Source organism: Echiichthys vipera (assembly GCF_963691815.1).
Source record: "Echiichthys vipera genome assembly, chromosome: 19".
NCBI lineage: Eukaryota > Metazoa > Chordata > Actinopteri > Perciformes > Trachinidae > Echiichthys > Echiichthys vipera.
Genome location: NC_139844.1, coordinates 19,912,809 through 19,940,802, shown reverse-complemented (window position 1 = coordinate 19,940,802; position 27,994 = coordinate 19,912,809). Strand labels below are relative to the sequence as shown.

The window sequence follows — 27,994 nt, the reverse complement described above, 5'->3', positions numbered from 1 at the left end:
TGACATTGTCATGCCACAAACACATTTTCCTGTCAAACGAAATACTTCATGCTGATAAAAAAATGTTGAATTTCCAAAGAACAAGGCGACAAAAGCAGAGCGGAGATAAGTGACGAGCCGTGAGGGTAGTTTGGATCAGTGTATTTGTCTTTTATTGCATCTCATTTAGACTCACATGCAGGTGGGGGTGAGGGAGAGAGAACGATGCCATCCATAACGACCCCAAAAGAAAACAACACAGCCTTCGTTTGAATACTTAGCAAACATTATTTATCCACGTTCTTTAAGTTTTTTAAACGTGTCATAGTCATCTTTATTTTTCTTTCAACACTTTGTTAATGCCACAATTGATTAAGATACAGTCACTTTTGGAAATAAACAACACACAGAACATCCAGCGTATACTTGAGTGCTTTACAGTGAGAGTCCTCAAGACTTCCAGTGGCAGTACATGAACAAATGCTGCTGCTTCACTCAGGGAGGACTGAGGCCGCATCCCAATCACATACACAAATGCATCCTTGTCCCTTTGATTTCCACTGTAACATTAAGTCATCTTATGTGGAGACTGAGGCCAGGAAAGGAGCTCTCGGAGAGTATTAGAATGCATCCCAGATTGACCTGTCACATGCTACGATGCAATATCACTCCACACCAGCTGAGGGTGCAATAGTAAACACTCAGGGCGAAGTTTCCTTTTCAAAACTGCCTCTGATTACAGATCGAGGGTATGTACAAAGAAGGCAGGATTTTTTTTTTCTGTCTACTTGCCTTATTTTCAACCATAGAATAATAATAACTAAAAATATATGATACAATTTCTTTTCTCTCAAAATAAAGATTAAAGAAAATATGTATAATCTATCATTTAAAATGGTCTAAAATGCATATGTCAATTTGAGTACAGTTCACATTTCTTTTTTTTTGCATGTTTCATACAATCCCTAAAACGAAAAAGAAAGAAAGTAAAAATGAAATCGAATACAATTTGATGTGTTTGATGATAAGTCCAGATTCGCAGTGCAAGTTGTTTTCCGGGTACATTTTGAATTGTTCTCCGAAAACCTCAAAGTAGACAGGCGGGAGGATGGACGGCCAAGCAGATATAGGTACAACCAAGTCTTTAGTGACATAAACATAGCTCAGTATTAGTTTGGACAACAGGGGTAGAAGAGTGGGAGTGGGGGTTGGCCAGTGAAGTTACACACACTGAACACAGTCCACATTTAACAACACGGTCCTCGTCTGGGAGATGCGCAAAGAAACCAACATTTATCCACCATTCCAAGTCAGCTGATACGTGGAAATCCCCAATGAATCTAAATACACATTTATTATTTTTTTTGTTCATTTTTCCATAGTATATTAAGTAAAGGTTAACACTGAATTACACGCACACCCACACACACATAAACAGAGTTTTGTTTTTCTGTATCTAGGGTTCACATTCACAGTTGTGCTACAACATTAGATAAGGAGGAGAGGTTTATTTTAGGGGTCGCAGCTGGTAGGAGGTCGGAGGGTAGAGATCGTAGAAGTAATGGCTGGTTGGCTGAAAGGGGGCTGGGGCATGACTGAGGGGAAGGCAGTGGGGGGGAAGTGCAGACATCCACGGAGCTCCAGACACAATGACAAACCTACAGGAGAGGAGAAAATGAGACTTGATTGAAACAAATTTTCCCAAAAGAAACAGTTGAAATCGAATTATTAAGACGGACAGAGAAGGAAATTCAGAAACAGGTTCAGACTGGCAGCCCAAGTCAGATTCTTGACATGTGTAGATTTTGCACTTCTCATATTATGCTAATTTTCAGGTTCAAAGTAGTATTTTAGGTTCCTTCTAGAGCTTGTTTACATGCTTAAATGTAATAAAAACAAAACATATTATCTTTCTCATACTGTCTGTGTGAATAAAGCTGTATTCCCCCTCTGTCCCAAATGCTCCACTTTCATGCCTGTGACTTTAAGACCCCCTCCCCAAAGATTAAAGTCAGCTCTCATTGCTCAGCATTTCTGGGTCTTTCGAATCTGCACTCTCATCATCTCTGCACCGTCACTGCAGCCGGGGACTGACTATAACGGCAATGTAGCAGCACTTTCTATTGTGACATCACAACCATCCAGAAGTTCTGATGACTCGTTTAAATACAGTTTCTGAATACGGGCTGGGGGCATTTATCTGTGGATTGAGCATTTTGATACTTTCACAGTAGATAAAAAACTTTGAACTGCTCTATATAAAAAAAAAAAGCCATGAAATCTTGCTTTTACAATGCGGGACCTTTAAGTTGAGGGCACGAGATGGAAGGAACGGTCAAAATCAGCAACAGAGGTCGAGATATCTTGACTTTTAGACTGTAGTGTGGGTCAAGCTGGATCCTATATTTCCTGTAGTGCAGTCAGTAGAACCAGACCTGGTATATTCACATCTTTTCACACCTCTAGTTAGGAACGGCAGCTTCCTGTTATAAATGATTATTACGCCGAGCCGAAACAACCCGGACAACAACCCTTTATCATCAGAGGTTATCCTCTGAGACCTGACAAAGCTCCCTCCAGAGCATCAGCGTAGTACTCCTGATGATGAGTAAACTGACCTTTAGAAATCCCTCTTTAAAACAAGATGATGTCTATTCATGAGCTCTTGTCAGAGAGGATTTTTAGTGCAGACACGGGTTGTGAGCAGTTCATTTACAAAGTCGTTTTTCTTCTGAGATTGTTTCACTTCTAGTATTTTTAAAGGCCTGATGCAGGTCGTGTCTACAGTGTAACCCTAGACTTTCTGCCCGACGACTGACCCTGACCTTGAACCTCTTGTGAGACTTTCATGAATATTGGGTACCATCTAGACACAACCCCTGAGTAGGTGATGGTATCCAGTATTTTTGGACATGATAAATAAAGGAGAAACATCACTTCCTTTAATCGTCTTGTGACACTGCAGAATCTTCTTGGAACATCAAATACAGGGCGCGTTTATCCTGTTAGACAACTAAGACTGCAGGATGAAACATGTCTCATGTGGCTAATGTTTACTGGTGTGACAGAGGATTCCGCTCCATAACATTTGCTATGACATGACAAGAGAGTACATTTCAATTACTTAAGTTGCAGCTTTCTCATTTCTGTTACCTTGGGGTTTACAGGTCAGTCAGTCTACATGAAGTCCTTAATGTTGAGGTCATCCAGAGCGTTCCTCGGTGGTGGAGGCTTTCTGGGGCTCTGGGCCGCTCCGGGAGACATCTGCAGACAAATCTACTTTCAGCACTTGAACTCCTTTTGTCAGAGGAGCTGTAACCTTTATGTATCAAATTGCCATTACCGGTGCTCCGGGGGTTGCTCCGGTGGCAGGGAAGCTTGGCCTCACCATGGGCATCATTGGAGCTCCTGGTGCCCCGGGCTTACAGACCGAAGTAAGGAAAAAAGAAACAGTAAGTCACAAGGTCGGACATCTGATGGGTGTGAGGGACACCTAAATGGGTATTTGTCCATCAATGTCCATGTCCACACTGGTTTATAGACATAGACCGTACTGGACTGGTGGTCTTACCATGCTGAAGCTGGGGTGAGTCCCCATAAAAGGAGGAACACCCATGGGTACAGTCTAAAGGTGTGGAGGGCAGGGAGAGGAGGAGTTGGGATGTTACTACACTACATATAAGACAGACAGACACACGCACACTGCAAAACAATACACAAATGTCAAAATGAATTGCACAATGGATGAAGGATTTCTAGCAACACACGGAAGTGATAGTGAGGACAGACAGACATGCCAAACCTGGACAACCACAAAAAACACAAGAAAAACGACAAAACCAGAGCCCTAACTTAACCTATTACTTAATAAAAGTCCTCCATTTACACATGCATGATTTAAAGAGCAGAGAGGAAGCTTTTTGCAGGTAGCCTTCAGATAAGAGTTTCATATCTGTTGTTGCCAAAAAGACAACGGAAATATCTAGAAGAAGCAAATGTGTGAGTTCAGCTATGAGGAGGAGAACCATAGGATGGCCTGGACACCAACAGGCTTAAGAAGAAAATATTATCTTAAGAGAAGAAGAAGTTTCCAAGCAACAGCTTCTTCATTTGGCACTACCATTTGCCATTTCATCACTCTCCAGTTGGCTATTCCAGAAATACAAAACATATTTTTAGCCAGGCTGCATGTTGAAATGTGCTTAAATTTTAAAATGTGCTCTATTAGAGGTTCTATGACATGACCCCTTTAAATAAATTACACCAGTAATTAAGAGTTTGCTATAGGTGAATATAAGTCTTGTTTCCTTTCTTCACTGCCACGCCTCTCAGTTTCCTGGGTCTATGATCGGACCTGGAGCCTGGAGAGCCAGATGAAGGCAATGCTTATGATTGCTGCTATGCCCTGTCTTGTCGCTGCCATGCGGCTTCACTCCATGCTATAAGACACAGACAACATTTACCATGGGAGCACCCCAACAGGGGGGAGCTACCTGAGGTGCCGCTGGGGTTCCCATTGTGAGATCTGAGAGAAAACAGAGAGGGAGAGAGAAAGGTACTGCAAAATCACTGTTTTCATATACAGACATTGTAACGACATGACACATATATGGTCAAAAAAGTTGTGGGTTGCAAAAGAAGGCAAATTAATGATCTGGTACCGGGGGGCAATTAGCTTAGCTCTGTACAAAGACTGGAAACAGCTAACCTACCAGCATCTCCTACCAGCATCTCTAAAAGGTAAATGATTGACAGGTTGTATCATCTTTTTTTTAAATCTACACACAAACAGAAATACATAATTGCTTTTTTTGTAGTTTATGGGAAAGTTAAGCGCTGCAACTATTCATTTACAGACATTGGACAGAACCAACGGTTTCAGTCTTTATGCTTAGACAAGCTAAACGCCTCCTGCCTCTTGCCCCATACTTTACGGACATTTAGGAAAATGCGCCTATTTAACCATGCTCTCATATGATATGAGAGTGGTGTAGATGTGGTAGATATGAGTCATATCGGTCTGTTAAATATAAAGCTACAGCTACAAATCATTAGTCTAGCATAGCAACAAAATGGGACACAAGGCGAGCCAAATGCCATAGCCTGGCTCCGTCTAACAGTAATGAATCCACCTGCCACAGCCACTAAAGCTCACTATTTAACACATTATATCTTGTCTATTTAATCAAATAAAAAAACTGTGTAAAGATAATTTTTTTACAGCAGGTTATTTGCAACATCGGTGCACATAACTTGAATTGTAGTTTTAACACTTTGGTTATTGTATGTAAAATATCAATTAATAAGCTAAGGGTGCTGGTAGGCAGATTTTTTATTTTTTATTTTTTATTTTTACAGGTGACAGAACCAGTCAGTATGTTTCCACACTGCTTCCAGTCTTTATGCAAAGATAAGCCTCCCAGCTTCTGGTGGAAGCTTCATATCTAACGGACAGATACGAGAGTGACATCAATCTTTGAGAGAGGAAATAAGCGTTAATATCTATGACAACTAGGTGACTACTTACTACTTGCCATGTTAGCCATGGAGGTGTCAACATCCCCTGCCTGGGGGGTCAAAGTGGGCTTCATTACATCCCCTAGTCCATCAAATACTACAGAAGGGAGGGATGGGAGGGGGGGAACAAGGAGGGAGAGTCAGGGAGATATTAGTGTCCTTCAATGCAAGCAATCCTTACACTAGCAGTCCTCCTTACTATTGGAGATTACCATGACAACCAACAGATATCTCCATGACAACAGTGAGAAAGAAGAGGGTCATTGGGATGTGAGCTATAAAGAGCAGGTTAATATTATAAAATAATACATTAAGTATCCTCTTTAGCAAATAGCAAAATAGACAATTGAATTATGTATTAAGACGAGGAAAAATGGTTTGTCTCTGAGTGCAGCCTGTGTGTAAAATAATGTCATATGTGCTACAGGAGACATCTGTCAGGTCAGCTGTTTACTACTATGGTAATGCAACATGGGCATAGGAAATGCAAAGTTTAAAAAAATGTCTGTGGGATAAATAAAGAGTGGAATACCAGACCATATATCTATGACAAATAGTACTGCATCGTACCATCATAACAACATGCACAGTGTCAAGAATACATTTTCCGTACTTCTTGGTAAAATTGAATTATTTCAAGGCTTTCACTGTATGTACGTGATTGCTGAAGGTATTGTGATGAGGACAAAAGCACTGCGGCTACAATGAAGCTGGATAAATTGCTAAAGATGCACTAAACAATACTGCTAATTCACACTCCCATCAAGCATCTGGTTGTGGAAGAGACAGCGCTGCTGAGCTTGCCTTGCACCACCGCAATGCAGCAGTGCACTGTGGGAAATTAGCGTGTTAAAGAGCAGGGAAACTCACCCAATCAAATGGCAGGAAGCAAGCAATGAGCCAGCCCAAGAGCCAGATGGAGAGGGAGAGTGAGGAAAAGAGAAAGGGGGGGGAGCACAGATGCCAGAAAGAGAAAAAAATGCAGTGAGGTTTTAAAGGAGCGGTTGACAATGAAACCATCAGAGTTTATTGCATGAATGATAGAAAGGGAGGGGAAAGAAAGAGTTAAGCCTTCAAGCAGCAGTATTAGAGACCGTCAGTTATAAGTTATATAACATGAAGACCAATGGCACAGGACAGGAGATGACTGGGAACCAGGTGAGCGGGGTTCATGTTGCCATGGAAACAGTTACCACAGTTAGCGGTCGTGCGGCTGTGAAAAGGTGGCAAAGATCGGAGGAATTCCACGGGGACTAATAACCACACAGTAGCACTATGCAAATGTGGTGATGCGATGATGACGTTAAAATATAACCGTGTACGGACATACTTTGAATCTGTAACAGTGACTTTGCTATAATGCTGAACCAATGACAAGCAGCCAAAGCTTTAAACTGAATAACGAGTAGGTATTCAGTATGATAATCAGATACCAGAAACTATTTCATTAACGATTACCAAGGTTAATAGAAACAGCGACTGACTGACTCCAACAAACACATTATTTGACAGCAAACACTGTTGTACGTAAACAGTTGAAAGGAAGACGCTGTAAAGTACACCATATTATCAGGACAGTTATGAGGCCACATGCAAATGCTAATGAACTACCAATCGCTACAGTCATGGATGGATTATGAGGCAATGGGTCCCAGAAATGTAAAATACCCCCAACCCATTCTGCAAGACACCCAGAAAAACAACAGTGCCGTATCTCATTCAACAACATTTTGCGGATGAACCAGAGCTCTCAGGTGAATGGGTTTACAGCCCATGGTCTGTGCCCTTTAATCCACCCATGGCTACAGCACATGTTGCACAGAAATGGAAATATTTCTGTGAAATGTTGGTATTCCCTCCACTGTACACACTATGCATGCAACGTGACACGTGTTTTCGTTTCTCTTTTACCTGACATGAGCTCAGCGGCGGGGGCAGCGGGAGCAGCGGCGGCGGCGGCTGTGGCATCTCCTCCTGTGGACTCTGGCAGGTCAAGCCAAAAATATAACAAACCATGCCATGCCAGGCCAAAGTAAGTTGATGAGCCATTCCCATCGCAGCATAAGGGCAAAGAAGGGGTAATAGTCAGCCTTCTGCTTCACGCTGGTAATGCCAAACAAATTGCTCAGAGTTAGATCGGAAGGCTGAATACGCAATGACATATATATTTAAAAGAGCCAGGAATCATTGCTTTTGAATCACAGCACTCATATGTACACATACATCACAGCATAATGCCATACTGATTGGACGGTCACAGTAAAGCATCCATGTGCATTTTAAAATACACTGAGGCCAGAAAAAAAAACAGGAAAGAATTTGTAGCTCACAGTTCATAAATAATTTGACTATTTCGACATGATCAAGCTTCATTTCAGGCATCTGCTTGCACACTCCCATCGACCCACAAACAAATAATTCCTATTGTTACGAGATATCTTTGTGTTTCAACACAAAATTTAAATATGCAACAACACAACTACTCAATATTTATTAGGGCTGATAAAGCCTAATGTCAATATTAGTTCCTCCCAGATTCTACTCCTCTTCTCTGGGGATGCATTCATGAACAGAGGAGGAATAGTGAGGGCAGGCAGTCATGTGAGTTACCCACCACCAAACAGGTTCATGATGTTTCCCGTGTCAATTATGGGTGAGGGTGCGGAGGAGAGGATGGGGGCAGGGGAGCTGAACACATCCCCTAGGGAAGGGTAAGGTGGAGACGGTTGTTTAGAGCCCAAACACGCTCACCCAACAAATACACAAAGTATTGACTGTGATTCCTTATTAAGAACATCAACATCATTATCAATTGCAGTCACAATGCACGCAGTACATGCTGGAATAGGAAAGTCAGTAGGAGTGATTTGGTAAATGTTTCAGACAGCTCAATAGCTTTGAGCTGACCCATAAGAGAGCAATCTCATTTCCTTTTTTTCCCCTTCCCTGATCAAAGCCAAAGGACAGAGCTGAAAAACAGACACGGCAACACAGGATATGAGAGTGCTCGAGAGATGGCGCGGGAGCAATAGGGTACCTGCTGTAAACAAGTCAACACTGGGAGCGGGGTCTGCTTTGGTGAAGCTCGTGTCTGGCATGGAATCAAAGAGATCTACGAACACATGCGCACCCAGAGAGACAGGAATATTAAAAAGCTCAAACACTTTAAAACGGTGACGATGCTCTCACAAACGGCAAACCAACTGAAAAAGGCCTTCAATACGTGCACATTAGTCTGATCATACCAATGAAGAAGAATAGAGGAGAGGAGAGGATGACAAGCAGCATCAGGCAGGGAAATCAGGAGGATGCTGATCAATATGAATGAGAGACATTAAGATTACTACCGGACAACACTCGTCCCTAAAGTTTACCGCTGAAAAGGTCAGTCGCAGGGTTGGCGGCGCTGGGAGCTGAAATGGTTGCAGTGGTGGTGATGGTGCTGGATGCGGAGGTGAAGAGCGGTGAAGGGCAAGGGGAGGGGGAATGTTGGGGCACCACAGAGCTAAAACAGGCATCCAGCGAACTACCCAGGTTATTATTCTCCACTGTCATCATGCCGAAAAGGTCGAGACCCGAAGACGCTGCGTTGGTGCTACCATCTGAGGGAGCAAAGGGGTCTTTGGGGGAAGAAATGGGGTAAGGGGGTGAGGAGGAGATGCAACACATGAATAGGAAGGGAGGATGTTAGTCAATGGCTTTGATACAATATAGAGTAGACATGTGATGATGATGGAAATAGTGCTATAAACACGAAAGCTGAGGAGAAAAAGAGAGGAATGAAGGAGGAGAATGTGCAGAGCTCCGACACACTCCTGCTGTCAGTGGAAATAACTAAAGATAACAGATGTGATGGGGGAAAAATGACAGACAAATGTAGCGAATATTGAAAACCTTCACAGAATACGAACCCGAGGAACAAACCACCACTAAGATACAACATAAACCCCACAACGGCCACGGGCAACCGTCTCTTAACAGAAGATGCACAAATCTTCTGATGCCAAAAGATGAGAGACAAGTAAGAGTATTGTCCTGGCTTGATCGCCATGGTAACAACAGTAGTAGGCTACTGTCCAGACACCAGCAATAATGAATAACAAATCTATGAGCCTGCTGTCCTCGAACAAAGCTTTGAAATGAAACAAATAAAACTCGAGAGCAACCAGAAATGCACACCGACGCAAACAGGTCAGATCTTTACTTTCACGGTCACGGCATTCAAACCAGTGGTGGGTGTTCAGATATTTTACTTAAGATAGAAAATAGAATATAGAAATATTCCACTATGAGTAATATTTTAAAAGCCTTATTTAAATCCGGGGCAGGCAGTTTTTTCTTTGCGTCATTGGGGGAAAATTCCATAACAACCTTTCTGCATATTGTAATTCAAGTGGACTGAGAGAAAATAATACTTCCACACCTCAGTGCATTGGCAACAACACCTGCCCACACTGCAAATACAAGCCAAAAAGGAAGAAAGAGCGAAGCGTTTCAGAGATGGAGAGAAAATGTTGCTAATACTTTAGCCTTCTGCTAACCGTAGCTGGAGGCTCATGGCTGTGGCTAAAGTTCATCTTTATGCAGCTACCTCGAGCCTCAAACCACAGTTTGTCATCTCAAAAGGCTTTACAGAACGCAGCCTACACAGGGATCAGGTAACATTGCATGATATTGTCAGTAAAATTGATTTAAAAGAATAGTTCTACATTTTAGGGGAAAAAAAGGAACTACCACTCTGGCCTCTTGAGAGAAAGGGATATGGGATAAAAAGAAATATCAGAAGTTACATACATATACTGAGGCTAAAGATAACAGGTGTCTGGCAAAAAGTCAGCATCATCACCAGTTGGTGGCCCTTGTAGAAACCATGGAAATGAAAAAGCAGCACTGTAGATACCTCGTATACGTACACATGTACTTAGTTACTCTCCACCACTGACTCAAACACACTCACACAATCAGACGCACACATGGACAAACTTTCTGTCACCCACCAGCTCCAGCATTGGCGGCGGGGGCGGACGTAGCGGCGGCCCCACCTTCAGCGGCTGCTGCGGAGGCCTCAGTGGCAGGAGCAGGTGTTGCAAAGGCATCTGGGGTTCACACAAACCCCAGCAGAGGACAGAGACGCCCAGAGAGACGGAGACAGATGAGGAGGTAAAGATGAAAAGAGGAAATAAGGAGTCAAGAAACACGAAGAGGAACAGAGAGCATCAGGAAAGTAAACTTTGAGCATTTGTTAAAGAACGGAAAATAAAGTTGTTACACTGCACTAAACTTCACTACAAGTATTCATCTGTAAAAAAACAAATGGTAGCTTGCAGCATTAATACCGGACATTGACTGACAGGTGAATGGACGAATGGAAATACAGACAGGAGGCACTACAGCAAGGTTTAATCTAGTGCACAACGAACAGAATAAGCCTGACATCTACAAGTGTTACAGCTGTCTTCTGTAGCTGTAGCCATGTGACAGGGTTTGATAGAATTGCTTTTCACTGAGGTCAAAGAAAAGCATGTCTACCTATCAAACAAGACGCATGTCTGTGGAGAATGGCTGTGTTTATGTGCAAGTCGAAGGTGAGTGTGTGGATGCACATCATCATAACATAATGCAGAAGTGTCTGTGACTATGAAGAGCATTTGTGCAGGAATATTTTATTTGTGTGTGTGTGTGTGTGTGTGCGTGCGTGCGTGCGTGCGTGCGTGCGTGCGTGCGTGCGCGTCTGTCTGTCTATGTGTGTGTGTGTGTGTGTGTGTGTGTGTGTGTGTGTGCGTGCAAGAGAGAAAATTATGTGTTTCTGTATATTATCCTATTTTGTATGGAGCCCCAAAGTGGTCGTATTAAATATATAAAATAAATGTAGGCAACAAGCACATGAATAAATTATGTAAAACTACTAAATGAAACAATAATAATTTGTGAAATGAAACAACTCATTTCTAAGAAATGTTATTTTGCCATTTTTATTGGACTTCATTTGTTGTCTGTTTTTCCAAAAGTCTGTTATTATTCCATACACTTTCATTTCATAATGTCACTTTTCATGATGGCTGCGTTATCACCAGTCACAGCCCGCTCATCATTTTTAGCCAATCACATTCCCCCTTCCTCTAAACCTGTTCAGATCCCCGGACCATCTCTTCTCTGGGCGGTCTAGATCTATGATAACGGACATCTGACTCCACCCAAATGCACAAACAGGTGACTTGACTGGTTATCTGTGAGCCAATCACAGTGTTCCACATCATCTAAAGTGGACTGCAGTGGAGACATGCCCCCTTTTTCAAAAAGCATTTACAACTAAGAGGCAAGGAGGAAGTGTAAGGCACATTTTAATCTACTGATGAAATTGTTAAAGTCAATAATGTGTGTGAAGAAAATGTGAGATGTTTTGTTACTTATACATACACAGGATTCTTTTCCTGTGTAGTTCCTGAAAGTCCTTTGTTCAATCTGAAAACGGTGCACGGGTCTGACGACGTGGGCGACAGGCTTTGAGACACGTTATCTCTCATTGGGCTGTGCCTTCGCAAACACAATAACGCACCACCGTTTCAGTTTAGACGTTTTGTCAGGGCTGAAAGTGCCGTTGTCGGGAAAAAGTGACTTCATGAAATAAGTGTTTTACTCTTCAAATGTCGTTCTAAAATCAAGCATTTTGAAAAAAGGAAGTACAGTTTAATAAAAATGTCAATGAAATAACATTTTTGAATTGAACTCTTCAAATATTTTACAATTTATCCGTTCATTTATATATTTTACACAATTTATTTCACATTTATTCATATATTTAATATTGAATACTTTAGGCACGCTAGGCAGTTGATAGCTGAACATGATGGAGCGGTGCATCGATGCATAACTGAGCCTTCAGTGTTTTTGATGATGCACCTTTGTTAGCAGAGCACAGACAGTGTCAGTGATAAATCAGCATAATTCTCTCTACATGCTGTGTGTGTTTGAGCATGCAGTCGTCTTTGTGTTAGCATATTTGTGTGATGGTTTTAGGGTCGAGCTTCCCAGAGTGATTCTTTCATAGAGAATTTTCTGGAAGCCCACTGACCTCCCAACAGATCCATATTGGCGACGCCAGGGGAGGTGGCGGCTGCTGTGCTAGTGGGAGGAGCTAGAGAGACTCCGGGTTCAGCTGCTGCAGGAGTGGGCGTTGCTGCTGCAGAGGAGGGGGCGGCCTCTGCCGTGAGGGTGGGTTCAGATAGCAAGGAATCGCCCATTTCTGCGAGTACCAACGGGGTGTTTTTCGAAATCCCCAAAGAAAGGTACCAAAATAAAACCCCAAAAGAGCAACCAAAATAACCAGTTTTAGTCACCGTTCACACAGTGAACAAAAAACAAGCCAAAACAAAGGTCCAATTCAAATTAAAGCAATTAAAAAATTTAAGAATTGACCAAGCAAAGAAAAATCCAAATTTTTAACCAAATTAAAGTTAAATCATCCAACGCCATCCGGTCATAACAAATAAAAAACAACCAACCAAAATAGCCCCCGTTGTAAACCAAAAACAGACAATGGAGTATGTGGAGGGAAGGGAGAGAGAAGGCAGAGAGAAACAAAGACACTACTCAGACTAAAGAGAACAGCTCAGGACACAAACAGGGAGGTAACTATATGGCATTTGTACATAACAGTTTATCTTCATGTTGGATTTGGATTAAAACACTTACAGTGTTTCCAGGTCACTTCGATTTCAGAAAGAAAGTCAACGAAATTGAGGGGTCCTAGAGCAGTGGTTCTCAAACGGGGGTACGAATACCCCTGGGGGTACGTGAAGGCACGTGAGATTTTAAAATATACATATATTTAAAAAGTAGCATCCATGCAAAAATCCTTTAAAAATAATATTTTATAGAAATTTCAGGAAAGTATAAGTTCATAAAATTAAGTTTATATTCAATTTCATTATCCTAAAGTCCCAGAGTCTACCCCATGCCGGGATGGTTCGACCCAAGCTGCCATATGCCACCTGGCTGGCGTCGCCTGTCAATCACTTGAAAACTCACATGATGGAGTTGTGGTTGAAGCGTAGCAGCAATTCTCTTGTAAACACGGAGGGACAAGTGAAAAAGAAGGCCTTCAAATAAATCAGACACTAATTGCACAGTGCTCTGTTTTAAGTCTCTTTTTTTTTCAACCAAAAACGCTTTGCACTGGTAAGGGGGTACTTGGCTGAAAAAATATTCCACAGGGGATACATCACTGAAAAAAGATTGAGAACCACTGTCCTAGAGGATGTTTAACACTACACTGGACTAGAAGTGAAGGTACACTGGAGGTGAAGTCAAGAGTAGAGTGACACTCACCTGATCCAAGAAGATCTACGGAAGCAGAAAACAAGGAGACAGCTTTTGACATTTCACTAAAAGAAAATATATTGCTCATATGGTGACTTAATATACTGTAAATGCTATAATGGATTTTCATTCTTTCAGATGAATCAGCAGCTGAGTTTACAGGAAAAAGGGAGACTTACCTCCCCAAGACGTGGGGGCAGCTGATGGTCCTGAGGGACCCGAGGAGGACAGTGGATCCAGGTCCAACAAGGAACTGGAGAAGGAGGCAGAAACAGAGAGTGACATTCGATTCGCCATCCTTTGCCAAAGGTAATTCTTTTCTATTTGCTTGCTGCAGAAAGAAGTAAATATTATTGTCATCAGTGATGGCCACAAACGAGACTAAAGGTCTTCAACCACACAGAGAGGGTGTAATTTGCAAATTGAGCAAATTTCATGGCAATCAATCCAACGTATTTCACTCAAAACCAAAGATGTTGACCGCATGGCACTCAAGGAGAAGTCACGGGATCACCAAAGTCGGTACGATTCATCCGCATGAATGCAATCTAATGGTTGCGTCTATATCAGGGGTGGGTAATTACGGTCCTGGAGGGCCACTGTCCTGCATGTTTCAGGTTTTTCCCTATCCTGACACACCTGAGTCTAACAATGATCACTGTAACAAGCTTCAGCTGCTTGATAACGAGCAGAGCATTAGAATCAGGTGTGTTGGAGCAGAGAGAAACCTAAAACATGCAGGACAGTGGCCCTCCAGGACAGGAATTGCCCACCTCTGGTCTATATGGTAACGCTAGATTAGAAAAAAAATGAGTGTTACCAACGCTGCCTGGTGGCCTATCCTAACCTCAACCATTTGAGGTAAATGCCTAACCTTTAAGGTCTTGGACCAAAGTGGTGGATGGTCTAACTGACATCCATCCCTACAACATCAATGCTACCATGGTGAAAAATAAGACAGGTGCATCCAGAAACTTTTGGGGGTTTATCAAATACTATATCAGCAAAAGGTCCAAATAATCGTTGCAAAATGAGCTCTTAAGCATGGTTTTCAAAGGTTTCTGGGACCATTAATCACCAAATGTCCCGATTCATAGAAAGGCAGAGAAGAGAGAAGACACAGACTTGATAGCCACTTACTCTTCAACCGGCTCAGCAGCAGCAGCGGCAGCACTCTCCCCAGGAGGAGGCTGCAGTGTGGGGACAGCATTTGAAGATTTGGACGGGGTCGATGTTGGAGACACGTTGTTTGTCGGAGACCCCTGAAAGATAAACAGAGAAGCCCCTTTTCCAGTGTTGCATCGGACTGGAAGAGCTCAATAAAGTTACACTGTTTTGAAAGCACGCCTCACCTTTGTTGGAGACCTGAAAGAGTGAAAGAGCAGAAGGAATTGTTAGTTCTTTTGCTGGAAATAGACAGAGCTCCAGGACACAGACTGGAAATGATTCGATGGGGCTATTTTTAAAGGTGGAAAGAAAAAATATGCACGACAGATTGCATCATATGTGATCAAATGAAGAGCTATTTTCCAAAGCAATACACTGTATGCCCAGTCAACTAACATTTGAAATTGTATGCAAATAATCCATTTAACTTTGGAAAAAAAGCCTTCATATACTTAATCACATTGCCTGGGCGGATGAGATAATACACATGAGGTGACTCACTGTTGATTAAAACATGTTTTCCTCACAAGTAATCACATCTATACACACATTTCCACAACCGAGTATACTGTGGTGTAGTTATGTTTCCATTCACATAGAGATTACCTACAAACTGTAGTTCACATGTGAATAATGTGTAACTTTACCTGGCGGAGGGGGGGATGACAGTAAAATAAATCTACAGTTTTCTAAGAAGTTAATTAACTCCAAACAAAACATACAGTATATGCTCACCCTTCACTGGTGATTCCAAATGAACATAAAGGGGGATAAAAGAGAGGAAGGGTTAAAGGAAATTATAGAAATAATGCACGCGTTTAGGCCGGTTTCGACCAACATTTCTTTTGATTACATACTGTTTTTCATGAAAAACAAAGAGGGAGCTTCTCAGATCTCTTTAACATCTTTTAATTTAGTTATGTGATCCTAATTCCTCTAGTCTGTCTTCCGTGTCACACTGAGAAGAAGAAGAAGAAGCACCAACAAACTGGCAATGTCTTACCCCTTCTTTCCACCCTTCACATCCTCCAGACCGTTCATGTGCGTTTCCAGACTCTCTAGGATACTGCTGGGAGCCTGACGAAAAAAAACAAAACAAAAAAAACTAAAGTGGAGTAATATATAAACAATCCTTTCAAGTCCATGTTGTAGAAAAAGTGGTAAAAATTAAGTGACAGGGCTTTGGAAAATCTCACTACAATTCCCACATGCATGCACAAACACACACGTAATTAGTGGGTCCGAAATTCAATTAGGATCAACATGCCAACACTCCATCCTGTAAACAGGCACTCAGCCAGGGCACCCTGTGTTTCTATGGTTACCGGGTCCTCTGGAGGTGTAAAAGGACAGTCTTCGTCATCCGAGTCTGCTAGATCCACTACTACCCCCGGGTGGAGACACTGGGAGTGGGGAGATGGTGGGTGAGATGCGGGTGTGTGTGTAACCTCTTTCTCATATGAACTCCGGACAATGTCTGACCAATCAAGTGTTGACATTGTCCAAAGTCGCCCTTTCGCACATATAGCACACAACAAAAGATTGTCCATGTCAGACGCATTGCTGTATAATCTACTTGGAATACTTTGTGTGGTTTAGACGAGGGGTGGCGCCTGGGTAGAGTGGCGAGCAGGAGGACATGACGCAGGTTACACCTCGGTCTAGTAGCCGGTTCCTAATTTGGTCATTCAAAATCGAATCTCTTTGCTCGAACATATCTGACAAACTTTCGTATGCCCTTAATGATGTTAGCGCCTTCTTTTAAATGACCCTTCTTCACCCTCGAATGTTTGTTTTCGTCTAGTCTTTTCACAAGCCGCATGATAGAAACATCATCGACACGCCCACTCGCTTGCTGTGAATTCTCCACACAATGACCTGCTCTATTTACAAGCGCTCGATCGGACATTACACAGACTTTGTGCTAGAGAGCTGGCAGGGTAATGTCCGATCACATACAGCTCCTCCAGGTAATGTCTAGATAATGTCAGGTTTGCAGTGGATGTGTGAAAGGGGCTTATGTGTGTGTGAAGTGGGATGGGTGGTATTTTTTGCATGACATTCTTGGTTGCAATCTTTCCAGGAAAACTGTAAGTTTTAACTTACATAGTTGATGTCAGGAATGTCGTTTTTTTCGACTCCGACTGTCTGTTAAAGAAAAAAGAGATTTAAATCAGCATGGCCACGCTGCACAGTCCCCACACTACTAATTTGCGTCATGGTGATATATGGATTGTTGGTTGCCTCTTACCTCAGCCAGCTTCATGAATTCCCCAATCTTTGTCACCCTGGTCAGAAACCTCTTGTAGATCTCCAAGGCCTCCTTACAGTCACTCTTCTTCATCTTGAAGTATTTCTCTACACACGGGAAACAAGACGTTTGCAGGTTCAAATTTCGTTGGGATCCACATTTCCATCTTTGAGATACCAGGTGAAAGATATTCATGAACTAGCGACCTAATAAGTTGATGACTCCGTCATTGTAGGATGCGAACAGTTTGACCAGGTCCTTGAAGAGAAGCAGGAATGCAGCGTTGATGATCCCATTGTTCAGCTCCTTGGGATGAACCTGGGAGAAGAAAGATGTGATGAGGTCTATCTTGTGTTGCTGCATTGTACTGTAAATAAGCACAGATATCAAGCCAAAGTCTGACTCACATCGAACTCCAGCAGTGTGTCAATCTGAGTCTGCAGAACAGGCATGCCTTTCAACAGCTTCTCCGTGGTCATGGTCCTCATCACGCCCTCAGCACTGAAAGAATAAAACAGAGCGTTCGATGCTCCACAGGGATGAGAACAGCCATTGAATAGCACAAGTGAAAACCCGTCTAGACAGTAGGAAGTAGAGGTATGAGGATGCGAAGGCTTATAAGCACCACTTCTCTGAGCACCAGGTTTTGTTTGACGTACCCTTTCTTGACTCTGGTGAAATCAAAAGCCATCTGGCGGTAGGCAAAGGCTTTCTCGTTCAGATATCGTCCATACCGTCTGATGAATGTAGACATGTCATAGCCTAAACAGGAAATGTACGTCAGAAAGCAGGCAGAGTTCATTTTGGTTGCTTTTTATTGGTTTGAGATATTGGCACATCAATTGGTACTGGTATTGATATTAAAAGGGTGTTCATTTTTAATTGGAGGACTTTTATCATTTGGATATAATTCATTTAATTAATTTTTCTTTTCCTTGGTCCAATGGGACACTATTTTCTATAAACTGGGCTGAACAGTGGGTTCTTGCAGCAAATAATATCTGACTTTTTGAGAGCAAGGGAAGATACAATCTGGATAAAAAGCACTTTCAACTAATCTGTTCCTTTACAATCTTTATTAATTCTCAGTTAATTCTCTTGTTCATTCAATCCTCATTCTTTCATTTTCAATGGATAACCATAAAAAAAGCCTTAAAATTGGGCTGAAAACGAATACCACACATGTATCCCAGATGCTGTGAAATTCATCTGAAATAATTAGGAACGGCAGATTTGGCATGAGTGCCAACCATTAAAACATCTTTAAATTCTTTGCAGGTGCTGGGTAACAGTTAAATGCACAAAACGCTGCGAAAATACCTCCACACTACTTTCTTGTTACCAATTTATTCTTTGTTCTCACACAGACATAACATTTCAAGCGCAAATTACAGTTTTTGGGATAAATCAAGCTTTCTTTCATTTTTCTCTAGCACATCTAATGGAGGTCTTAGAATAATTTTCTCATATTTAAGAAAAAAAGCACAAAATTTGAGGGCAACCCAATACAGCTGTGTTGACTAAGAATGTAAAAAACATAGTAATAATGTGGATGAATAATATAAGAGCGTCATTTTGCATTGAACATTAGACATTCGAGACAGAAATCCCAGCATCTGTTTGCATGCATGTGTGAATATGTGTGAGTTTGTGTATGTGAGTATTTATGTGATCAGGTCCAGCCCCTCATTCATATTGGCCAGATAGCTCTCATTGTGTTTATCTCTTCCCGTTTCTTACCGTGAGAGCCGGTTTTGTCGATAAAATTGCTGAGGTTGAACAGGGAGGTCCTGGAAGCCAAGTACTGAATGAACCTCTGAGGAAGAGAAATAAACAGTTGTTATACCTACAAATGGCAATGGGGGAAGAAGTACGATATGTTACGTTACAATACGCTATAATACTTACGTTCTGTATGTTACGATATGATACGTTACGATATGATACGTTACGATATGATACGTTACGATATGATACGTTACGATATGATACGTTACGATATGATACGTTACGATATGATACGTTACGATGTGATACGCTACGATGTGATACGCTACGATGTGATACGCTACGATGTGATACGTTACGATGTGATACGTTACGATATGATACGTTACGATATGATACGTTACGATGTGATACGTTACGATGTGATACGTTACGATGTGATACGTTACGATGTGATACGTTACGATGTGATACGCTACGATGTGATACGTTACGATGTGATACGTTACGATGTGATACGTTACGATGTGATACGTTACGATATGATACGTTACGATATGATACGTTAAGATATGATACGTTAAGATATGATACGTTAAGATATGATACGTTAAGATATGATAAGATATGATACGTTACAATATGATACGTTACGATATGATACGTTACGATATGATACGTTACGATATGGTTCGTTACGATATGTTTCGCTATAACACTTTACGTTCTGCCATTCTGAGATGATACGATATGATATGATATTATAAGATACGGTACATTACATTACGTTACGTTACATTACGTTACGTTGCGATACGTTACGATACGTGCGTAAGAGCGTATTGCACTTGCCCAGTAATAAAAACACATATTGCACTCACCCTGTTAAATGTTAAACACTACAACAAAACACTGAAACACCTGTAATTTGAACTTGTATTGTACTTTTTGTACAGTATTTCACTCTGCAGCATTTACAGATCTGATTGCTGAATGAATGATTCCTACAGGAATCATATAATTACTTTGTGGATATGTGGTCAAACCCTTAATTTGTCTAGCTCCCCTCAGCACCACACACAACCCTCAAAGCACTCAGAAGACCAATTTCAGCTCTCCAAAGTGACCTTGCAAGTTAATTACCAAGACATTTGACCCTCACACAATTTAATCAAATCTTTGCCTTTATCTTACATATCTCTTTATTCAGAAACAGAAGATACGTGCAAAGGTTTGATTGAACTGCGTTGCACCAGATGGTATTGGTCTGGGTCTCACCAACTAACCTCGTTGCCGTGGACACACATGTGATGACTGGTGACGAGGGCCTTGAAGACGACCACCCAGCTGGCATTGGTGGCTCGCTCAAACAGTGTGTCAGCCATCTGAGGGATGTTCACGTTGGTGGTGTTGGTGGCTGACACCAGGTCTGCAACACAGCCACGAAGAAGCATTATTAGCACTGATGACATGAGGAAGATTTCTAGAAAGGGACATTTCATACAAGGTGGTATGTAAGAGGAGATGCACTGTTAGTTTAGTCTTAGACATAACTTCAATAGCTCTGATTAAACCTGTGTTCACTGCAGAGCTGCTCTAGACACCCATGAGACCTAATGTACATATGAAATTAAGTTGGTGCCCCCACACACACATATTCAGGCACACACCCACGCACGCTGAGAACGCAGAAAGACCGCTTTGTCAGCTCTCCTCCCTGGAATCCAGACACTTGAATAGACAGAGAGATGGCCAACGGTAAGTGTCCAGAACATTGCATCAGTATAAGGTGGAATATAAGTGAAGTGTGATGCTGTTCATTTCTCAATATATTTTAGACACAATTCCTTTCAGTCTATTCTCACGTGCAAAAGGCCAATTTTTAACAGGGATCCAACCGAGACTAGTGAACCGGCCGACTATGCAATCCCTCCGCACCTGTACCGACAGATTAATAAAGGGCATACATTTAGTCACTTTTCTGGCAAGGTGGATGGTACCCCCCTCCCCTCATATTGCCCACTGCTCACATGTATCTGCAATACTTTTGAATAATATTTATGAATTGGTGTACTGTATCTGCTTCTGTGGTCAAACAAGCCACTGCTGCTTAGAGGAAATGCTGACTAAACAGCTAGCCAGTGACTATTCCTACATTAAGTTTATTCTTCCCCTTTTTTTTTTTTACAATGGATAACATACTTTATATTAGACATTACACTGAACTGAACAATAATTGTACTGGTAAATATGATGGTTATTTTTTTCTAAATAACAGTTTTGGTCCAAATTGGTCTAAAATGCCAGACCAAGTCCAAAATCAAAATATTTTCAGTTTACTATCATATAGGACAAAGAGCAGCACATCTTCACATTGAAGAAGCTGGAACCAGAGAATGTTTAGGATTTTTACCTGAATTTTTTGTAGTAAAATAGCTGCCAATTGAATTCCTATCAATTCACTAATAACTGTCTAATCGTGTCAGCTTTATACTACGGTATATACAAGATGTTGCAGGTACCCAATTTGCAAAATGCTAGCTGCAAATTGCGACATGAAATATATTCCTCTCAATCATATGCACTAACTTGCAAAAATAACTGTATTAGCGACATTTTGTAAGGAAATGTTGCCTGCAACTTGACCCCCTCCTATGCACCTGTCTCATGACAACATCATACATTTTCCACATTTTGATAACTAGATTTATCGAAAATGTTTGACCAACAATCATTTGTGTAAAATGATGCGTATCTATTTCTTGTCTGATGTGAGAGTTTCTTATATAGAGAGACACACAGATGTCATGCAACTATAAAAAGAGAGCAAGAGGATTTCAGGCGGATAGATTATTGTTTTCTAACATAACATATTACATAGTATATTACAGATTACTGAACACACTAGAGGCCCAGAAACATGTTTGACATACATGGGTACAGGGGCACATAATGCCTTTCCTGAAAATACATTTTTGTACATCCCCCTGACATTGACAACCAAGCAACAAGGGCAGGACTGAGTGTATCCATACAGAGTGCCAGAGAGGAATGCAGCAAATATTGGCAGGCACCTCTGATAATGGAAGGAGAGGAAGGCCGTTATATCGAACAGGCCTTGAGTAGTTAGATACCAAACTGCAGTAGACCAAAAATACAGCAAGTGGATGAGCAAGAGAGGGGCAAGAAAGAAGAGGAATAAGGGTCTGTTGAGAAACAGTATGGATGTGTAAGAAATGCCATTCAAGGTCATAGCATGGCTGGACAGAGGGGTTGAGGGGGTTGCAAAGAGATTATTACTAATCACTGGTCCTGGTCTTTCTGTGGTGGCTCTCTAACTGCCCATCCCCCGTACTGCACACATACATACCTCACTCGACACCACCTGTGTCACGCCATGCTCACCATCTAACACATCTCTATTATCAGCTTGTCAGTATAACGATTGAAGTTTATTCAATTATCTCCCTACCATAAAAAGGAGTAGACAATATCGTCTTGAAAGTCCCCGCATTAACGTTTTGATTCCATTCTCTACTTCAGATTTTTCTCAGTTTTTTTCCCCGTTCCTCACTTAGCTTCACTTCTTTGTGAAATGGCTGATTTACACTCCCCTGCAGCCTTTTCAAATGACACAACAACACACACACACACACACACACACACACACGTTCCACAATGGCTGAAATGTGATTATGTAACATTACCATGTCCCTGGCACAGCTACAAGTTAATATTCAGACTAGCATGATGAACACAGCGCTGTCCACAGCCATTCTCAGACATTCAGTTATGATAATGTTTATCACAGAACTTGACTCACATCAGATCATGTAACGTCCCCACAGAACTGGTGTCAGTCGGGTGCTCTTGAGATCAACATTACTATATAACCAAAGAAAATGTCATATCCAGTAAATATAACATTCCAGACTTGTGTCAACCCCTAACAATCATAGGGTACCCTGTTGAAAAGGTTAGTACTTTTAACTTCTATAGAAAGCCACTTTAATTTTATAGATAAAACAGATTTTGTCTTTAAAAAAAGCTACGCTGACGTTCCATCTACTCGGGGAACGTAATGACTTCAGGGTGAGCTTGTTGTCTTTTAACATGGTCGAGTGATTTGGACACTTGAATGTTGAACGTAGAGGGAAACTAAATGTGTATGTAGATATGGTTTTGTATCATATGTTATTATATCTCTTTAATTGTGTTTAACAGGCCATATCATAGGATGTAATCCAGGCTTTCTTTTGTGGTATAATTACTTGTAACAAACACAAAATTGACATACTGTGAGTATGTGTTTGTCTAATGAGGATTGGCTGAGCTAAATAAAGACTGTAGACGGTAATCCACGGCCCACAGGAGAGCTCTAAGAATGAACTGAGGCCTCATACTGTGCAAATGTATGTTTATGTGTGAGGCTGTCTGTGAAACTGTGTCTTTTTCTAGTTTCGGTCTGCTGTAATCTTTATTTTAGTTACACAACAAACTACTCTAGAAGCCAGAATATTACAGATAAACTTAGACATAACTCACATGTACAGTGTGTTGATGCGTAGATTCAGAGCCTAATTCCTGTCAGCTATTTAAGGCGCCACCGTGACAGCCCTTCTTAGAAGGTGTCACACCAACTGAGCAGTAAATACAGATTCCAAACACATGTAGAGTTGTAAAACTGTGGATCTATGCATTTATAAACTGTGACCAATTGTACGGGAGAGTTAGCCCAAAGCTAACATTGCGAGAAAAGAGCGCAAATCTCATTCTTGAGAATTCAGACTCTCAAATAAATTGCTGGAATAACCTGCTGTAGTAAATAGGAGAGCGTACCTATGTCCCTATGTTTGCATGTGACCGGAGAACATGTCTGCACACTATCTCCTCACGATCTTTTGTGGCTGTGGAAATGGTATTAAATCCTGTATTTAGAGTTTCTTGTGAGTGAAGTTTTGCCTGTAATTTAGCCTACAATGAGGTTCTGCATTTACATAGCCTAACACAAATACTTAAGTAGTGTATATTTTGAGGCAACAGTATGTTTTTTCGTGCATATTATGAATATACAGTAATAACCAGATAGAGCGAGGTTCTTGTGCATCGAAATTTCATTTATGCTAACGGTACTTCTATTTTTAAATGCTAACCTTTTTATGTGCTTATGTTAGCCTATTTGTGTGGGGGCTTCTGTGTTTTTAACCAGTGCTGCCAATTGATGTTTTAGGACACACGGGTCATTTTTCACAACCAGTAGACCTAACAGTTAGAGCTATCATTGTCTGTGTTAGCATTATCACTGCCAATAGCAACTAGCTCACTGGAATTATATGTCTCTTTTTGGGCCCTCCTATGTTCCCCGCCTTGTATGTGACCGGGGAACGTCGGACCTGGGGAACATAGGGATGACCCAGTAAATAGGAGGTTATTTCATTGAGCTAGCAACCAGTTAGCTTAGCTTAGCATAAACACTGGAAACAGGAGGGAAACAGCAGTTGCCTGACTCCTTCTGAAAGTAAAATTTACCAATCAGCCTTACAAGGAAGATACTGCTCCCTGCCAAGAAATGGTCTGGCATATAAACCCTCGTGAAAACAGCAGTCTTTTTTGTATCCATTAAATGAAAGAGATGCAACATGTTAATGAGTGAGCTTTAGAGATGCTGGTGGGTGGATTTTGTTACCTTCAGCCAGAGCTAGGCTAGCTTTTCCCCTCATAGGCTACTTCCTCTAGGCTAAGCTAACTGGCTGTGGCTTCATATTTACTAGACAGATATGAGCACGATATCAAATCTTCTCATCGGTCAGCAAAAAAAGTGAATAAGAGTAATCCGGTAAGGACTACAGCCCTATTTCATTTAGACTAGACATCCGGAGATGCTAGTGGCTCCAGCAGCTCACACATGCACACACTACTATAGACTGACATGTCATCCTACTGCTTTATGTTCATGCACATGTTGTCATCAGCTTCCACTAATTCCACTCCTCAGAATAGCTATTTCCACACTCAGTGTATTTTCAACATGACCTCAGATGAATTTAAACCTACTGCCTTTGGTGTTGAATGAACTCCGCTCTTTTAGTTGACCTTGCACGGACTTCACGTTCTCTAGAAATTAGTAACAAATGTCCTCCAGTGTTCTTTTCACTACATCTACTGTGTCCACATTTAGCACACGACTAAATAAACAGAAATATGAAATTCAAGTGTGATTCACAGCTAATACATTCAGGTTTCACCCTGCACTGAAATCAAATGCAGCCGTCAAAGCCAGAAGAAAATGAAATGTTTGCTCTCCATATAGAGGAAAGCCCTGCACATAATATAATATTTGAGCTTTCTTTTGTAGTTGAATCATGGGTCAGAAGTCAGTGATGACACACCTGCATTCGCACCAACCATTTCAGACTGTCCATCATTTATATTTTTTACCATGTATCAGAAGTGAATAATTAGCCATGTGTCCTAAAAAGTCACACTTGATGGTACTAATGTTTACAGAGAATAAAGAATCATACAGCCATTATGACTGTCTCTGCACTCTAGAGATCACAGGCCTGTCATTTGTTCTCCTCCTTCACACAATCGCCCTCTGCCATTACAGTGCCATCCCCTGACACTCTCAATCTGTTGCCGTGGCAACTGCACTGCACCACCACTGCCGCCAACAACACACACGCCCACCCACCCACCCCAAGGGTCATGACTGTGTCACTGTGAATAAAAATATGACCTATCGGCTTTTATATTATGTATATGTTCTTATCATCAAATGTCGTAAATCAAACATACTGAAAGATATCATTATTTAGGCGTTAGCCCTTACGTGCACTGTTTGATCGTTACTTTGCAGTAACTTCCTATTTTCTGCCTAAACGTTATCATGACATGAAAAATGAATCAGCAAAGGAATTTCCTCCAGCCAAGACACACAAGAGAAGCACAGTGGCCTACATACGAGAGGCTTGTTGAATCGCCCTGGAAATGGATACAGCACAACCTCATAGACTAAAAACCTCGTCAAAGACAACATGTCCATGAGTGTGTATATACTGTATCTTGCCAAACTGTGTCACAAATAAAGTGTAAAGGATATTTCCACGTGTCTGGAGTGTGTGTGGTATCAAGAGGTCAATAGAAGCCGTCTCCTGTAGCTTGGAGAAAGAGGTTGTGGCTTGTACCAGTGTTTTTTGTCTTTACAGTCAAAAGTTAAAGACACACAGAGAACAAACACGGGGACACAGCAGAGAGTGAGGGAGCAATGGTCTCTGGGGCATTGCTAGCATTAGCATTGTCACCTTTGGCTATGTAAATAATGCAAGGCAGTCATTGGCTGATTATTAAATTATTCAGCAGAGAAGCAGATCACAAGATACAAGGTCCTAGCCCAAGACACAGGACCAGACCTGCACACACACACACACACACACACACACACACACACACACACACACACACACACACACACACACACACACACACACACACACACACACACACACACACACACACACACACACACACACACACACACACACACACACACTATATGCAGTGCCACGCCACTGCTTTGGTCTGACTCACTTTGTGGTACATGACAGTGATTAATCACGACTTATCATAGGGTAGCCCCTGCTGTCACCCAGAGATGTGTCAATAAAGCTGTGAGGCTCGATCCTGTTATGTTCAGACAGCATTTTTTTAATTACATTTTTTATTTAACCTTTATTTTTCCAGATAAATCATTAAGAACAGTTTCTTATTTGCAATATTGATCTGATTTAGTCTGTGAGACACTTAACCTCCCTTCATCATGCAGACTTGCAGGTCTTCAGCAGTTCTGTTACAATAAAGCTTCAGTGTGAAGTTAAGGGAAGTGGCTCTGCAGGAGAGAAGTGGTCTTGTTCTGAGGATGACTTGTCAGACTGCCTTTAAAATACGACCTTTCCCCCCCCTCCCTATCTCCTACTCTCCCTTTCTTGCTCTGGGTTGCCATCATCTTTTACTGGAGGCTGACACAAAGGGTCACCAGATGGGTCATCGCCATGGCTGCATACATTCATTATGGCACCACACCCATTTAAGGTAAGGGAATTAGGAAAGGACCGGTCATAATTATTGGCCTGTGTTGGCATGTGGTCTGTGGCGTGTGTATGTATAGCTTCGTACAGCTTACGCCCTATAGGACCGGCCAGTGCAGCAGGAATAAAAAGGACTCCACTTACACTCCAGGTGCTTTTTCTTGGGCGCCATCACTTCATGAGTGGTGGCTTTGCAGACAGCCCGGGCCATATCTGATCCCGTTAGCTGGTATTGCGCAGCGGCGATGCGATCCGTGAGCGTTTGCCCCGACATTTTCTCTCCGTTGAATCGACCACCTCAGGAATGTATTTCACCACGGGGTCGATGGAAAAAAGAAAATGTATGAATTATCACCCGGCTGCTTCCCCGGTGGTTCAGTGAGCTGATCCCGTGCTTTCCTCTTCCCCGATTGATAGGCCTGTGACCTTCTGTGTGGGCGGAAAAAAAAGGCACATAAAATGAGCTCAGAGCCACCACATTCAGGTTATTCTCGCATCAAATCGTGCGGTCACGTTGATGATATGCGCGGTGACATGGGTAGACTTACGCAAGGTTGTGAATTCCCCTCGGCTCGTCCCGTTAAACAGGCAACGTTGAGTTCAGCACCTTGGACAGCTAATACCACTCGGTTATGTAACGCCAAACTGGCAATGAAAGCTATTTTCTCAACCCGCAGCAATTTATCTAAAAAAAAAAATAGGCCGATGAGAAACGCGCTGCAAGCGAGGCTCCTCCGAAAATGACGGAATGTAAATCAACACTCCATAGATCGGTCAAATGTCCCGTTTGGAGGAGAGGGCATCAGGTTTGTGTGTCTCCTCCCTCGTCAGTGCATTTAATAAAAAAAGATTTCAAAATAAGACCCCGCAGTTTCCTCTAGGATCTGCCCGTCTCGGCTCAGAAATGCCGCTTCAGACGCTGTGCTCCTGTCCTCAGATCCACGGG

General features: G+C 41.9%; 1 pseudogene across 1 annotated transcript; it reads right to left on the bottom strand.

The window, feature by feature from the left end:
- Positions 1–133: 133 nt before the first annotated feature.
- LOC310961461 (clathrin coat assembly protein AP180-like) lies at positions 134–27,967 on the bottom strand (annotated as a pseudogene). Its single transcript, XR_014593860.1, has 24 exons — positions 27,597–27,967; positions 27,193–27,477; positions 20,248–20,390; positions 18,974–19,049; positions 17,893–17,995; positions 17,641–17,734; positions 17,440–17,551; positions 17,234–17,340; positions 17,089–17,130; positions 15,986–16,059; positions 15,168–15,180; positions 14,956–15,077; positions 13,995–14,068; positions 13,825–13,839; positions 12,569–12,739; positions 10,494–10,592; positions 8,534–9,116; positions 8,111–8,197; positions 7,408–7,479; positions 5,507–5,593; positions 4,443–4,504; positions 3,323–3,400; positions 3,133–3,243; positions 134–1,637 (listed from the first exon to the last, which is right to left on the bottom strand). The product of XR_014593860.1 is annotated as a clathrin coat assembly protein AP180-like (transcript).
- Between the last annotated feature and the right edge of the window lie 27 nt (positions 27,968–27,994).